The sequence below is a fragment of the Theropithecus gelada genome, chromosome 5 (genome assembly GCF_003255815.1).
Source record: "Theropithecus gelada isolate Dixy chromosome 5, Tgel_1.0, whole genome shotgun sequence".
Taxonomy (NCBI): domain Eukaryota; kingdom Metazoa; phylum Chordata; class Mammalia; order Primates; family Cercopithecidae; genus Theropithecus; species Theropithecus gelada.
Window position 1 is genome coordinate 143,421,101 of NC_037672.1, and position 14,011 is coordinate 143,435,111.

Sequence of the window (14,011 nt, forward strand, 5' to 3'; positions counted from 1 at the left end):
TACAGCTTAGGAATTCATAAATAATGGTTCTCAAAAGCAGGCAGAAAACACTTGTCATGCCATGAACCTACATGACAGTACCAAAAGAATCACTGACAATGCTAAATTGAGACCACGTTGTTATTGATTTTCCTACTAAATTTAAAACAATCAGAGGTTGATTTATTCATTAAAAAATGTATATTACTAGGAGAAGGAAAAACAGAAATATAAGACAAACATTAATTGCTCCCTGTCAGTGGCACAGTCTTAGGAGCTACAATCACAAGGTAAGATCTGTTTCTATACATCACACATTAGAAATATGAATAATGCTGTTAAGACTAGGAAAGTTATTGCCGTACCATTAATTCTAAGGTAAAGAAAAGAAAGAAAAACTCCAAATTGGTGTTCAAAATTCAAAGAAGAAACATTTGACTTTCTGCTTACCTAAATATCCACGGAATACATAGTAGATGTAATATAGCTCTTAATTTTAATGTAATCACTATATTCAGTGAAGCTATGCCAGAGTCCTGCAAGCTTCTCACATTACCCAAAAGGAAAAAACTTGTATAACATCCAATTTGATAAAAAGAAAATAAGACAGAAAAAATAATAAAAGGGGTAGAGAGAACCTATTTACATCTCCTGCACATCCAGAGCAGAATTATATTAATCATCATGGACATTAGCAGCCACACTGTAGTAAAAAGAGGATATCAGTTTTGTAAGTTTGAATAAAGTCCAAAGCCAGGCTAAGAGCTGTAGCTGAAAATGCCTTCTGCTCCAGAAGAGGATGCAATGAGAGTGAATGGGTAATGAGATCCTTGGCTCCAGAGAGCTTAGCTCTCCTATTCCAGTTCATAATTAATTCAAAGCTTTGATAATTTCATTAGATTTCTCCTTTGCTGGCCCTATCAATAAAAGATGGCACTGGACCACAGCTCCTCTGTGGCATAAACACAGGCACAGGCACAGACCAGGGAAACCTTTGCTTCCTGACAGGGACAATGGCATATGGCGTTCTGTGTTGTACAGGGAGCAGTGAAAAAAAGAAAATCAGCTAAATAAAACATTACAGATGACAATTGTAAACTATAGCAATATATTTAACACATCTTCCTGGAATTCCATTATGGATGATTCCAGGAAAAAGTTTTATGTCTGGGGAAAAATAAGTAAAAGGGTATAAATAAATGAGTTGTGGTAACACCAACAGGGAACACTGGCCCTCCTTCCTACAAAATACGTACCTTTCTCACAAACAACTTTTATATTTAGATCTTATTTTGTGCTTAAAAACGGAATTACTTCTTTTTAATAAAGGAAGGAGGTCTTCCCCCTTTGAGGCTCTCTCTTCTGAATTCCTTTATTTCTAGTCCCTTTCACTAAGCTTTTACTCAATAACTAGCGGTTTTGTCTAGCATTTGAGGAAACAAAGAATCATTCAAGGAAAAAAGACTCAGAAGTCAAAGTAAAATAACCATATATGACAAATAATATCATACTCATAAATAACTCATAAATACTCATAACTATACGAGTATATAACAACTACTACTCATAAGATCAAATCACCATATTCCTACCCTCTCTTGTTCTCTTCTTTAACACAAATGCAAGAAATACATTTTATATGAATTGGCCTATGTTCCTGCCTCTTATAAAATGACAGTGATGGGATACCTTAGGTACCCAAAGATGCTGCAGGTCAACTCATTCTTAGTTGTTTTCCAACAGTGGTGATGGATTTGAACTCAGTTGACTATACTGTCCTCCTGTGCAGTGAGTGCCATCAATCTTTTGTGAAATGATTGATTAAGGTTCTGGGTACTCTGAAGACCATGTGAAATCAGACACTGAAACCAAGGATCTTGTGCTCAACAGCAACCGATAATTAAGGTAATAGTTGGCTCAATTCTGTGGTTGCAGTCTATGAAACAACCATGATTTCCAGAGTTTCAACAAGTAATAATAAATATTTAGAGTATTTTATTGATATATAAAAGACATGCATGTATTTCGACTTAGGGAGGAATTCCCAGCTCCTTGGCATGGCGTCCAAGGCCCTCCATGAACAGGTTTCTATCCATCTCATTCCCTGCCTCAAATTTTACATTCTGACAACAATGAACTACTTGCAATTTCCCAAACTCATCATGCCATTTCTTACTTCCTTGCTCCGTGGCCTAAAATACCCTTCCCCCTCTTCTACCTAGGTAATTCTATTTTATTTTAATAACACAGCTTGGTCATCATCCTTCTGAGATGGGAGAGCTCCCTTGATCCATTATGGGACTGGCGAAGGGAGTAGCTCATTTACTCGGCCGCCATGCTCAATCCCTTACAGGAGTGAGCACACAAGCAAATGGGTATGGGAACAGGCACAAAGGAACACTGGAACTGGCCAGTTGCTCCTCTCTGGCAGGAGCAGGGTGAGTTTGTGCTGCCCCGCAGCAGTGTCTAAGTGTGTTAAAATGCTCTTTTAGCTCTGCCATCCAGGAGGGGGTGTCTGTGATCCTCGGAGCCCCAGAAGACGTGTGTTACAATCAGTGCTCTTTTAGCATTTGCCATCCATGGATGGCTAGGTGTTAACTAGCTCAGTGGAGGGTCAGGTGACAGCCTTTTACTCTCTGCCCTCTTGGTACCCGAGTTCTTGTCAGGTGTCCAGGAAAAATCAGGTCGCACAAACAAATCAAAAGCTAGTTAATGTGGAGGACTTTGTTGAGCAGTGGAAGTGGCTCTCAGAGGGAAAGGGAGCTGGAAGCGGGGGTGCAGTGGGACGATAATCTTTCCCTGGAGTCTGGCCATTCCTAATCGAACTCCTCTCTGACCGTAGTCTCTGATGTACAGCTGCTTCTCCTCTGGATGTTCGGAGCTTCTCTCTTTCTTCTGTGTGTGTGCACGCACATGGGCGCACACGTGCCCTGAGTCTGGGGTTTGCAGTTCTCATGGGCACAAGGGGTGGGGCAGGACAAAAGGCAACATTCAGGTGGGAAAATAAGAATAGTTCTTACTTTGGGCCATGGGTCCAGACTTGAGGGTGGAGGTCTTGCCAGGAACCCCATCCTCTTCTACCCAGTATTTCTCCGCCTCCTGGCCCTATTACTTCCAAGAGGCTTTCAATGACCTTCCCCCGACACACACACACACAACTTAGCATACACACATATCTACACTTACAGATGGACTGAGTATCCCCACACCTGCTGGCAGAACATCCTGAGCCTATCTCTGCCACGGGACTTGTCCCACTGTATTGAAATGACTGGCTGGGTATGGTGACTCATGCCTGTAATCCCAGCACTTTGGGAGGCCACGGTGTGCAGATCACTTGAGGTCAGGAGTTTGAGATCAGCCTGGCCAACATGGTGAAACCCTGTCTCTCCTAAAAATACAAAAATTAGCCAGACATGGTGGCAGATGCCTGTAATCCCCGTGACTTGGGAGGCTGAAGCAGGAGAATTGCTTGAACCCAGGAGGTGGAGGTTGCAGTGAGTCGAGATTATACCACTGCTTTCCAGCCGGATGATGGAGCAAGACCCTATCTCAGAAAAAATGAAACGACCTACTTACATGTCTCTCTCCCCGGTCATGTAAGGAAGGAGTTTAATGAAACTCATCCCAAGCACCCACTTGTTTATTACTCCTACTCACACCTTGACTCTGAAGTTGCCAGAAGTAGAAAGGGTGAGAAGGTCTATCTATCTATCTATCTATCTATCTATCTATCTATCTATCTATAGTGAAACAGATCAGGCCCTTGTGTCCACTGGTACTATTTTAAAATTTTTATCATGTGTATAGATTCATTAATTAAAAAATATGAATTGCTGACACAAGTACGATTTCCTGAAATGTCCAAAGTCTTCATCTCCTACTGAGTTATTTTATGTGTTTGGCAGAATCCAAGGCACAGAAGACTGGATCAGACATCTGGTACTATAGCTAACCTATGACAGTAACAGGAGATCTAGACTTCAGACTCCCATCCATCCCATCCAATACAATAATTTCCTTCACATCGTTTTCAAAACAGTATCTTGTTTTACTTCTCTTAAAATGCTTGAACCTTCCTATTGTGATATAGTTATATAAAATATGTTTAATATAAATATTGTTTTCCGAGATCAGATGAGATTGGGCAAGTTCAGAGTAGTATGACTGTAGACCACAAATGACCAAAAATTAGCCACCATGCCTAGCTAGAATTTTTTAATTTTTTTGTAGAGACAGGGTTTCCTTATGTTGCCCAGGCTGGTCTTGAACTCCTGGACTCAAGCGATCCTCCCATCTCAGCCTCCTAAAGTATTGAGATTACAGGTGTGAGTCACCATACCCAGCTTGATTTTAAAATATAGCAGTTTTTTGGTTATTATCTCCTTTGTTAGAAAATATTTCAAAACCCATTCCTCCTCTAGAATTCTCCATTACAACAAGAATTTGTCTAATTCATTGAAAGAAATGAGTGAATGAACAAATACCTCTTGTGCTAACTGAATGTCCTACACAGTAATGTTTTTATTATTAACTCATAAAATCCCATTAGCAAAATGTATACCTTGGAGTAATCACATTTGGTAGATAATCAGATCAGCCCTAGCTAAAAAAAAAAAAAAAGTTCATATTGAGAGTTTTTTTTAATATTGACTAGATTGACTTCCTTTATATTGCACATTTGTAGATAATATATTGCTTTTGGTATCAACCCAATTTTACCCAATATAAGATATTTTACTAATGTTCCATTATATATTATACAGCATGTCTTTATTAAATTATTTTGGAAAATTAAGCAAGTTCAATAATGAATTAATTACATCATAAACTACTTGGAATTATTTAAAACAAAGGTAAATTTCTAAAAAAAAAAAAAAAAATGAGGAAAAAGAGTTCTCTCATAAAAGCAAGCTCTTTCCTTGCTGAATGGCTCTAAACATTATGAAGTTCTACCTTAAGCCTACCGTAAGCCTGAAACCTATAACTTCCCATAACTGCCATGTACTGGACCATGTTCTGTGCTCTGGAGTTACATAAATATGTCTAGTCCCTTTTATAAGTGCATTTCAAATATATGTATACTGCTGGCTCCTACCCAAGTCTTCTCTTATGACATTATATCAAAAATATTCATAATGCTGGTCCAACACGCCTCTTTTTCCTTCCCTTATGAGGCTACTAAATAAACAAAATATAAAATCCATTATTTACATTGAGTATGAATAATTTATGGTAAGTTAATGTATTAAACTTCTAGCTTTTGCTTTTGAGTATCTGATTCTCAAAATACATAGAAATGTTCACCAAAATGTAAAAATGGGATATTATGGTTATCTCAGAATTTCTAATGACATTTCAAGCCTAGGAGAATACCCTTAGGAGAATACCAAACTTGGGAGAAGAATCCTGCTATTCAAAAGTAAGATACCAGACACATACCTCGGTACTTATAAAAAGACACCAAAAGTGGGTCAGAGACCACTTCACATGCAGGCTGTATAGGTGAAGACTAGAAATTCCAGAGGAGATTGATAAATGAAAATGTTTTCCTCCTTCTCTACAGGAGAAAGCTGCTCTGTTCACCACATCTCTCAAGTTGGAGTAAAGGGTGATATCTACAAACGAAGCAACTGTGATGGAACAAACAGCAAAGAAATTAGAATAGCGTTTCTGTTCCATGCTGGATGTTTAGTGACAGGACAAATTCCACACTGAGCCACCACAGGATCATCGGATACACCCTGTAAGAGTTCTTAGGAACATTCTCACCCAGTGCATTTCCCACTGTGAGGTGCGTAAGTGAACCAGAAATAAATACTTGCTTCCTGACTAGAAACAGCAAAGGTGAGGGGCTGCCTAGAACAGACCACAATGATAGGGCAAGGAGAGACAGTAAACAGTTGGACAAAGTATACTTCAATTCTGTGATGAGGCAAGGGCTTGCCAATTCCAAATGAGCCAAGAAGATGCCACATTGAACTTAATTCAGTTTGAGAGACCACTCCCAAGAAGAGACTCCACCAGCAAGAGGCTGAAGGAACAAGAGGAGCAGGGGTTGGAAGTATATTCTGAACAACCCTCTCCCCTGACCTGTCCAGTAAAAAGAGATAGCGTGTAGACCCCTGCTATGACAGAGGGCATTGAGGGCCACAGTATGACAGTATGAATAAACTAATACCCCATCCTGTTCTCTCTCATTCATTTCTCCTCTGAAGTGGTCGGAAGTAGAAAAGGTGAGAAACTTTAAAAAAATAAAAACACAAACCACAACAAAAACAACAACAACAAAACAGTGAAACAGACCATGCCCTCTTCTCCGGGGGCCCTATTGTTAAATTCTTATCATGTTTATATATTCATTAATTAAAAGTATAACTTTCTATGTTTTAAAAACATAGGTTTGGCCTCACTTGGGAAAGAAAGGAATTTAAAGTTTTAAACTAGACTGCCCTGGGTTATTTAATAGCTAGAAATTAATCATAATTGCCAAAGATATGACTATTTTTGTAATCAAAAGTGACCAGAAAACCATGAGATCTGACAGAGATGTCATCAAAGGAAGGGTGGGAATGGCGAACAGAAATATGTGAGAAGTATTTCAGGTACATAATCCTTAAATTCACACCCTTCAATAAAAAGATTTTAATAACAACACAACATTCTAAAGATATAGCTGAGCTAAAACAAACAAAAAACAGGTACAGTTAGCCCTCTGTATCTGTGGGTTCTGCATCTGTGGATTCAACCACACAGATCAAAAACCCTATACTCAAAAAAGAAGAAAAAAGGTGGTTGTATCTACTGAATATGTATATACTTTTTTTCTTGTCGTTATTCCCTAAGCAATACAGTGTAACAACTTCTTACACAGCATTTACATCGTATATTAGGTATTTTACATAATCTAGAGATGACAAAGTATACAGGAAGATGTGCATTTATATATAAATGTCATTATATAAAAGGGACTTGAACATCTGTAGATTTTGGTGTTCCTGGAGGGTCCTAGAACCAATACCCCACAGATACCATGGGACAATTGCACTAAACTTATAGAAATTAGTCAAAGCCAGAGTAGTAAAGCATGTAAGTTGATACTGCACTCATGCCCATGAAGACATAAGCAGCACAGGCTTTGGTCTGCAAAGGGTGGAGTACTGGAAACGAGACATCGGCATAAAGCAGAGTGGAAGTATAGAAGGACTGCCAGCACTGCGTAAAAGCAACTAGAAAACTCTACTTACAAATTTAAGAAAGTAGCATAAGGTCTGCATCAAAGGTGGGTGTAAGGATTGAATTTACACTACCTACATGACTCATGAATTTCAAACTAACAATTTATTTAAAGAAAAAAAAGACAAAACAGATGAAGGGGCAGTGGAACTCCCAAGCCCTTGAAAGAAGCAAACGTGAAACTTCTCTTTGGGGTCACTTCAATAACCCAGAACAGAGTGGATTACCAGATAAAACAACCTCCACTGAAGAAATGTTAACAATAAAAAATTTTAAACAATATGAGAAAGCTGTATGATAAGAGTATCATAAAAGCAGTGAGGAAAAGGGAAGCAACTGGGTTTTTTACAATATACTAAAGAAAAATATACCAGACAGATTAAAGATCTAGATGTGGAAGGCAAAACTTTAACACTTTTAGAAGAAAATATGAAACTCTCTTTATGCCCTCAGAAATAAAAACAGTTTTTTTAAGCAAGACAGAAAAAGTACATATAAAAAAGGAGAAGCTAAAATAGAAATCCTGAATAGACCAATAGCAAGTAACCAGATGGAATCACTAGTAGTCTCCCACCCAAAAAAAAAAAAAAAAAAAAAAAAAAAAAAACAGGACCACACTTTTAAATAACTATTACCAATTCTTCTCAAACTACCTCAGAAAAACTGAAGAGGAAGGAATTCTTCCTAATTCATTCTATGAGGTCAACATTACCCTGATACCAAACCAGACAAGGGTACAACACAAAAAGAACACTACAGGCTAATATCCCTGATGAACACAGATGCAAAAATCCTCAACAACGTCCTAGCAAATGGAATCCAACAGCACATCAAAACAATAGTACACCATGATCAAGTGGGATTTATCCTAGGGATGCAAGGATGGTTCAACACATGTAAATCAATACAGGTGGCACACCACATCAATAGAATGAGGGACAAAAACCACATGATTATCTCAATAGATGCAGAAAATGCATTTGATAAAATTCGACATCTCTTCATGATAAAAATTCTCAACAAATTAGGTATAGAAGTCACACACCTTAGACAGAAGTTACATACCTTAAAATAAGACAAAAGAAAAGCTAGGAGTTTCCATGCAACAAAGTTCTGGCCAATGAGATAAAAAGTGATATATGCTTGACGGTGGAGGCTTAGGGAGGGAGGTTAGTTCCTGGTACTGCCGCTTCTTCCTGCCGAGAGCAGTGAAAGCTATCTTGCATCCATAAGAGCACTGGAGAGATAGCCACTCTAATGTCACTGAGCCGCAGAATAAATGCCAGCAGGCTCTGCCTCCAGGCATCTTGGTATATGAGAAAAATAAGTCCTTCCTTGCTAAAGCCACTTTTAGTCTAATTTTCTGGTACTTGAAGCCTGACACTACCATATTTCTAAACAAGGGAAAAATAATAAAGGACTACCCCGGCAGGTCAGACAAATAAAAAACTATTTCCTCTAAAATATGAGCTTGAGTAGGCACATTAAATCTTATTTAGTATAATCTCTTGTTCCCATTGCATATGACATCACTGAAAATAAGGAAGAGAAAACTGACTATTGGTCACAATTGTTGGAGGTCAAAGCTAAATTGCCTCACCCTAGAAAATTCCTCAACTATGTGAATTTATATCCCATCAGGCTTTGATTCACAGGAAGGAGAAACAACCTTAATATTTATTTTCTCCCTAAGCATAGATTCAGTTTTAAAAACACATAAAGACGAAAACATTTAAGACTGAATTCCAATACTTAGTCTTCAATTAAATATGGAAACACAAAACATTTTAATTCTATTTGTAAGGTACTTTCTAAAGTGCTATAAAAAGTCAAAAACATTAAGAAATATTTATTGTTTCTTTCAAAGCCAGTGATGATTGACTTTCTCTTATGCAACTAGTTACTAGTTTTAATACTGACTACTTAATTACCACTATTTTCACTGAATAGACCTCATTACAATAAAAATTTGAATTCTACATTTCTATGTCATATTTAAGTATTACTATACCATACCACAGAAAAGTAAACATATACAGGATATCAATTAAAATGTGAGTTTATACACTACGCTCAGACACTTTTAATCTGATACCATTTTTATGTATATCATTGTATTTTTTAAGTACCATTACTTAAATTACTGAATATTACTTAAACCATTACTGAATATTTTCTCTCAACAAAGAAAGTTAAATGAAGACAGTACTGCTACAAGACATTCACCAATTTAAAGAAAGATTAATTTTAATTCTTTGTTTTAAAGTATTACAGAAATTAACAGAAGTATATATATACAAATATATACACACACTTCTGAGGTATGTATACTATATATAGATATAGATATATACAATGTGTGTGTATATATACAAATATACAATCTTCAAGTTAAGAGTGAATGTTTGACATGAGGAGCAAGCTACATTTCTTGCCTATTTCTACAGGTCCATTGCTTGACATCAGTGGAAAAAAGTACTTAATATCTTAAATCTTGAGGTGAACACGGGGTTGCTATCCTTGTTTATAACTATTCATCTCAACTCAGGCAAGGAAAAAGTACATTCAAGTTACTGTTTTCTGGGTGCTAAACTGAATCAGGTGTCCTCTCCTCTTAAGAAAATTAAGTTGCTTTTGTGCAAGAGTGTTTTAATGAGAACAGAGCTGGCCGACAGTGATAAATGGGAATGACACCAGAGAGAGCACATAAGCAGGACAATATGTGCATGTTACAGTCTTACAGCCTATTTTTCACTGACTATTCTGAATGACTTTGCTGTTTCTTAAGGGGCCTATTAATCTCAAATTTAGTTATTGCACAACGTTTATTTGAACATATATTCTGTGGATGATGACAGTTAATAAAGGAAATCTTTCACAAGCTGTATTTTTACATATTGTTCCAACTACAGCTCCCAGTCATTTGATGGTATTGATGGAATAACCTACATTGTGCTGCAGCTTTTTTTAAAAAGGCACATATATTCAGATTCCTTTCTAAGCACATGGGGACTCTTAACCGTTAAAATGCATACAAAAAATTCTAGTACAAAACAGTAAAAGTAAAAGGACATGTTAACTGTTCAACAAAAATCATTTAATGTGCAAACTGACCCTTCTAAGACAAAATAGACACCTTTTAACACTTTTAAAGCCCTGGTACACAATATGCAATAGTTCGTGCATACAAATCTACATTTTCACAATATGCATGGAGCAAGAGAGGAAAGGCAAAATCAATTTTCTTGAGGTGCAAAAAGAATGAAGTAACACAGCTGCTTTGATTTCTCTTTGGTATGCTTTTTTTTAAATGAAATGTCATGTACTTAAAATAGTGATGATTCTTATTTCTAGTAGAATACTTTTTAAGAGCTTAAAGGAATTGTTTCAATATTTTCCTAAAAACATAATTATCAGTTCAAATAAGCTCATCAATTCAGATTGTTGTTCTGGTTCTGGAAGAAATTTGGTACTTTAAGTGTTACTGGTTCCCAATAACAATACCTAATATTAGTAAGAAATATTTAATTCAAATATTTAATTCAAGGCAGATTTTAAACTCTGCCTCATAATTGAGGTGAAATTAAACTTAAACATTTTGACTGCATCCTCCTGAAATCTCAGTCTTCAAAGGTGTTCAATTTCTATAAAATCAGAATTTTTAAGTGGGAAGGGCCATTAAATACTATGACAATCCCTTTGGAAATCAAGAAACAGACAGACGGGCAAAGGATCTTTCCCAAGGTCATGCTGGACAGCAGTAAAGCCAGAAAAGAACTCATCTCCAGACATCTCTTGCACTCTCTCTATTACATCCACACTGTCTGTTTTATGTATTATTTTTAACAGACATTTGTAGATATATCATGGAAAAAGGGCACATGCTGAAACACTAATGGTTATGTTGGGGTAAATGGAATTATGAATATTTTTTCCTTTGTGCTTCTCCTAGAATTATGTTAAGAATTTTAGAGGCTCTCTCTTTAATCTTTAGGCAAACTTTGAACAATGCTGTGCACATATTAGATACTCTGTCTGACTAAAAATTGAATGAGTTGAGGATAATACCAAAATGAAACTACTTAAAAGAAGACTAAACTACTTAGTCTTCTTTGCCATGCTAACACTGAATATTCATAGGAATAAACCATGTGTATAACCCAGAATACCAACACTTAAATTGAAAACACTATTTATTTATACTATTTATCTATTAATAACTTATTGATAAATATCTAAGATTTTTATTGTAAATCTCTAAGATTAAGCTGAATGAAACTTACTTAAAATGTTATATACTATTTGATATTATATCTTTTAAAAAAAATCAATTTCTCAATATTCCTCAAGTTTAATTCTTAATCCTTTGGGTTTCCTATCTCTTCCAGAAAATAATAAAACAAATGCTTCTCTAATTATTCATTCCTTCAACCTAAATTTATTAAGCAAACACAAAAATAAATACCATAGAGTACCAACTCAGAGTCTAGGGCTAGGAGAGAGACATCATAGTAACTACAATACAAGAAGATCAATGGTATCAAAGAGTTATGGTAGCATAGAAATTAACTTTAAAATGGGCTTTTCCAGTATCTCCTAGTGAAATACAACAAGCACTTTTCTGATCAATTAATGGGAGCTCTATTTAATACCAACACATGAACTAAGCTCTCAGCACACTGAGAGAGGAATTGGCCAAGAATTCCCCTAACGCTTTGTTTAGAAGTGCATCCACAAAACCTAAGTGACAGCAATGTCAAAGCATCTAATGTTTCTTACGAATTTTAGACTCTAGCTTTCTTAACTCTGTTATTTCTGCTCTTTTCCATCCATTAGGTCTGGGAATCTCAAAGCTTCTTAAGAGGGCAATGGATCAATCCCTCAGCAATAACTCTCTCATCAGCTTTTCATTAGCAATAAAATAGCTTTCCTACCATCTTCTGGGAAATAACTTACCATAGATTCACAGAACTGCAATGGACTTCTGCAGATCATCTCATCAAGGCACTTTTCCTCAAAAGGACTACACTGAAATCACAGATGGTGTCCACCTATCCTATTCTTTATATCTTCAGGATCAAACACTGCACAATCTCCTTTACAGTTTTAGATTTTAAAATCTATATTGCAAATCATATTTTAACTAATAAGTTCCTTCCTCTCCTGACTTAACTTTTTATTGGAGTTTTTTTTTTTTAATGTTAGGTCCCCTAAGAAAATTTTTAAAGGCTGTGTTTTTGCCGTTACAAGTAGTATGCTAGTAACCGTTTAACAACTGGCTCTTAGGATAAAGGGAGAACACCAGTTTGTAATATGTGCTGATTTTCATGGTGTAAATACTCCCACCATGGCCAATTTCAAAGTGCAAATACAATGTCACTCAACACCAAGAAGGGAAGGATGGCATAATTCCAAAAGCACAAGAAATTAGAAAAAGAAGGGCAAATTAAATACAAAACAAGTATAGGAAAGAAATAATAAAGATATGAGCAGAAGTTAATGAAATAAAAAACAGAAAAACAGTAAAGAAAAATCACTGAAATCAAGAGGTGGGCCTTTGAAAAAGACAAATAAAATCGATCCACCTCTAAAACAGGGATTGGTGAACTTTTAAAGAGTCATGGCTTTGTTTTAACCCAACTGGTCTAACACCAACTGTGTGTACTGGAATACAATTGTGGTGTTAACCACCTAGAATTAGCATCAAACTCCACAAGTTAAAAACTCAATCCCCCACAGGACTGCCCTTGCTTTAGACAGCAGCTGCACTTCAAGAGTCCACAGGCTACCCACACTTTTGACCAACTGGCTATAAATTCAGGGGTTCCAATGTCCCCCTTAGGTTCAATAATTCACTAGAATAACTCACAGAACTTACTCAAAGTGCCATACTTAACAATTACAGTTTAATTATAAGGGATACACATTGGGCAAGGTCTTGGAAGGAGTGCAGAGCTTCCATACTCTCTCAGAGAACATCAAGATGCTTACAAACGAAGAGGAAACACCGAGTTTTAATTGGTGTTTCATTAGGTAGGCATGATTGATTAAATCATTGATCACATGATTGAATTCAATCTCCAGCCCCCTCCTCTTCCTGGAGTTCAGGTAGCTGAAAGTTCCAACCTTCTAATCACATGCTTGGTCTTTCTGGTGGCCAGTTCCCATCCCAAAGCTATCTAGGACTCACCAAGAGTAACCTCATTAGCCTAACAAATATACTCCCATCACTCAGAAAATTCCAAAGGTTATTGAAGCTCTGCACCAAGAACTTAGGTCAAAGACTAGATATATTTTTAAATTATACAACAGGCACATTATAAGTATTTTAGGCTCTGTGGACCACATGGTAATAAATTCTCAACTCTGCTATTGTGGTGCAAAAGCAGCCATAGGCAATATATAAACTAGTAAGTGTGGTTGTGTTCCAATAAAACTTTATCTATGGATACTAAAATTTGATTTTTGTTTAATTTTCACATCTTGAAATTTTATTCTTCTTTTGACTTTTTTCCAACCATTAAAAAATGTAAAAACTATTCTTTCCTTTTATTTTAATTTTTGTGGGTACATAATAGGTGTATATATTTATGGGGTACATGAGATGTTTTGATACAAGCATGCAATGTGTAATAATCACATCACATAAAATGAGTATCCATCTCCTCAAGCCTCCATCCCTTGTGTTACAAACAACCCAATTATACTCCTTAGTTTTTTTAAATGTACAATTAAACTATTATTGACTATAGTCACCCTGTTGTGCTACCAAATACTCAGTCTTATTTATTCTTTC

The 14,011-nt window shown here is 36.3% G+C and overlaps 1 protein-coding gene across 4 annotated transcripts in view; it reads right to left on the reverse strand.

The window, feature by feature from the left end:
• The window catches only part of SLC10A7 (solute carrier family 10 member 7), a 258,184-nt gene that overhangs the window by 180,339 nt on the left and 63,834 nt on the right, over positions 1-14,011 (reverse strand). The window lies entirely within an intron of this gene.